The 3820-nt window shown below is 39.7% G+C and overlaps 1 non-coding gene across 1 annotated transcript; it reads right to left on the bottom strand.

The window, feature by feature from the left end:
- Window positions 1-3259: 3259 nt before the first annotated feature.
- Window positions 3260-3386, bottom strand: LOC133053338 (small nucleolar RNA SNORA40). The gene has a single exon (XR_009692253.1). It is a non-coding gene; the product is annotated as a small nucleolar RNA SNORA40 (small nucleolar RNA).
- Window positions 3387-3820: the final 434 nt, after the last annotated feature.

Raw genomic sequence — 3820 nt, 5'->3', positions numbered from 1 at the left:
ATGAGTTTGAGCAAACTCTGGGAGATGGTGAAGAACAGGAAAGCCTGACATGCTGCAGTCCATGGGGTCACAAATAATTGGACATGATTTAGTGACTGAACAACAACATATGACATCATGTTACCTTAATTACTCATTAGAAGCCGGATCTCCAAATACAGTCACATTCTGAGATACTGGATGGTAGCAGCTGCTGATTTTCAATGTCCCCTGAAAATAGTTCAAGGTGGAGAGAAGAAATGAGTCACTCTGTGCTGGGGGTGGAGAGGGGGACTGGCAGGACAGGTCTTCAGATAATTAATTTTCAGTAGCTGATTTTATGAGCCCAATTCTTGTATCTCCTGATATTTAGAAAAGCACTAAAATCCTTCATAGTGATGACTGTTTCTCATAACCAGCAGAAGGCTACATCAGACTAGGAGAAATTTTCTGGATAAATATGTGCTTGACTGTATGTATTTCCCCACCGCCAAAATCACATATATACTGACCTCCCCTGCCTTTTGTGGAGTAATTTCTCAGAGCTATCTGAAATGCTGTCTCCAGGGATGCAGTCCTCATTTTGCCCCAAATAAAACTTAACTCGCAAATCTCACGTTGTGCATTTTTTTTTTTTTGAGTAAACAATATTGGTACTTTGAAGGTAGACACAGCTGAGTCCATGACAATGGTTTCTACCTCACTCTAGCATAACTTGTTATAATTGAACTTGTAAAACATTAACCTGCTGTCTCCTCCCACTTCAGTAACTACTTACTCACTTCAAACTAATCCTGCTCCAAACCAAATGCACCATTTTCTTTCATCTTTTCCTTTTGCTAAATGCTTCTGAATTTTTTTCCTTTTCCTCTCAGTTCAGTTCAGTTCAGTCGCTCAGTTGTGTCCGACTCTTTGAGACCCCATGAATCGCAGCACGCCAGGCCTCCCTGTCCAACACAAACTCCCAGAGTTTACTCAAACTCATGTCAATCGAGTCGGTGATGCCATCCAGCCATCTCATCCTCTGTCGTCCCCTTCTCCTCCTGGCCCCAATCCCTCCCAGAATCAGGGTCTTTTCCAATAAGTCAACTCTTCTCATGAAGTGGCCAAAGTATTGGAGTTTTTGCTTCAGCATCAGTCCTTCCAATGAACATCCAGGACTTATCTCCTTCAGGATGGATTGGTTGGATCTCCTTGCAGTCCAAGGGACTCTCAAGAGTCTTCTCCAACACCACAGTTCAAAAGCATCAATTTTTCAGTGCTCAACTTTCTTCACAGCCCAACTCTGACATCCATACATGACCACAGGAAAAACCATAGCCTTGACCAGATGGACCTTTGTTGGCAAAGTAATGTCTCTGCTTTTTAATATGCTATCTAGGTTGGTAATAACTTTCCTTCCAAGGAGTAAGCGTCTTTTAATTTCATGGCTGCAGTCACCATCTGTAGTGATTTTGGAGCCCCAAAAAAGTAAAGTCTGACACTGTTTCCACTGTCTCCCCTTCTATTTCCCATGAGGTGATAGGGACCAGATGCCGTGATCTTAGTTTTCTGAATGTTGAGCTTTAAGACTACTTTTTCACTCTCCTCTTTCACTTTCATCAAAACGCTTTTTAGTTCCTCTTCACTTTCTGCCGTAAGGGTGGTGTCATCTGCATATCTGAGGTTATTGATATTTCTCCCGGCAATCTTAATTCCAGCTTGTGCTTCTTCCAGCCCAGCGTTTCTCATGATGTACCCTGCATAGAAGTTAAATAAGCAGGGTGACAATATACAGCCTTGAGGTACTCCTTTTCCTATTTGGAATCTCTCTGTAGTTCCATGTCCAGTTCTAACTGTTGCTTCCTGACCTGCATACAGATTTCTCAAGAGGCAGGTCAGGTGGTCTGGTATTCCCATCTCTTTCAGAATTTTCCACAGTTTATTGTGATCCACACAGTCGAAGGCTTTGGCATAGTCAATAAAGCAGAAATAGATGTTTTTCTGGAACTCTCTTGCTTTTGCGATGATCCAGCAGATACTGGCAATTTTATCTCTGTTTTCTCTGCCTTTTCTAAAACCAGCTTGAACATCTGGAAGTTCTCGGTTCACGTATTGCTGAAGCCTGGCTTGGAGAATTTTGAGCATTACTTTACTAACATGTGAGATGAGTGTAATTGTGCGGTAGTTTGAGCATTCTTTGGGATTGCCTTTCTTAGGGATTGGAATGAAAATGGACCTTTTCCAGTCCTGTGGCCACTGCTGAGTTTTCCAAATTTGCTGGCATATTGAGTGCAGCACTTTCACAGCATCATCTTTCAGGATTTGAAATAGCTCAACTGCAATTCCATCACCTCCATCAGCTTTGTTCGTAGTGATGCTTTCTAAGGCCCACTTGACTTCACATTCCAGGAAGTCTGGCTCTAGGTGAGTGATCACACCATTGTGATTATCTGGGCCATGAAGATCTTTTTTGTACAGTTCTTCTGTGTATTCTTGCCACCTCTTCTTACTATCTTCTGCTTCTGTTAGGTCCTTACCATTTCTTTCCTTTACTGAGCCCATCTTTGCATGAAATATCCCCTTGGTATCTCTAATTTTCTTGAGATCTCTAGTCTTTCCCATTCTGTTGTTTTCCTCTATTTCTTTGCATTGATCGCTGAGGTAGGCTTTATTTCATTTGTAATAAGAGTTACTATTTGTTTTTTACATGCTGACTTTCTGCACAAAGGTTTCTTTTTATTCATAACATAGGCAAAGTTATTTAAGTCAATAAATTTTTAGGGATTTTCACACGTCCTGATTCTTTCCACTGCCAGTCACCATAGTTCCTCCAAAGTTGTCATCTTCAAGGCAGCCCTTACAAAAGGTTCTGCTCAATCCACAGCACAGCTGTTTTAGTTGGGCCTCTTTGATCTTCAATGGAGTGCACTTCAAAGTTTGCCATCTGTAATCTTTAAGATCCAATTTCCTCAAGCAATACACTATAGGATCCTGTTTAGGGTCAGAAAATGGGATGTCTAGTTCTCTAAAAGCTTATCAAGTTCAAATCATATTAATCCCTAAGTTATCACACCCTAGAACTTGACAGAGATCATTGGGATATGCCAATACCTTTGGAAAATCCAGACACTGTATTCCAAAGATAAAAGCCTAAAAAGAGGAGCCCATCTTTGTTTGTTTTATGTCAACATTAAAACTGAGTACTAGGATCAATACAGCTGGTAATTTAAAAGCTTATTTAACTTTATAGCCCTGGAAGCAATCTTTATGCTCATCAATACACACCCATTTTATGGATCATGTTCCTTCTTATCTGTATCAAAATTCATACTGAACAATGAGTTGTGGGTTGCAAAAGAGGACTTACTTTCACACTTGCCTGTAAGTCTTTGTCCACAAATTAAACAAAAACAAACACAAGTGCTAAAGAGTTACTATTATATAAAATGCTACGCTCCCTAATCTTTCATATAATCTCTTATGCTTTTCACAATAAGCAGAGAAGGAAAATTTTAGTAAGCCCATTTTATAAATGTAAAAACCAAGGTTTAGGAAAGTTGAGTTACTTTCCCAAGTCACACAACAAGTAATGGAGGATCTGTAGTTTGTACTAAGATCTGACTCCCAAATCTATTCTTTCATTTCTCATAACTTAACCATTTCTATTTTTTCTTATTATTTGCTAATACATTAGGCCTGGCAGTTTTCAATGGCACTGAAGGGCTATGCTGAAGGAACACCTAGTTATGACACAGTGCCTTAAAAAAAAAAACTAAGATGTCTTCCGTTTCCTGTTGTTATCAATTTAATTAATGTAATAAGTGAATGAATTACATTAGATGAGAACTGGGCTTAAGCT

Source organism: Dama dama, chromosome X, assembly GCF_033118175.1.
Source record: "Dama dama isolate Ldn47 chromosome X, ASM3311817v1, whole genome shotgun sequence".
Taxonomy (NCBI): Eukaryota; Metazoa; Chordata; class Mammalia; order Artiodactyla; family Cervidae; genus Dama; species Dama dama.
The sequence above is the reverse complement of the archived record's forward strand: the minus strand, read 5'-3'. Positions and strand labels throughout refer to the sequence as shown.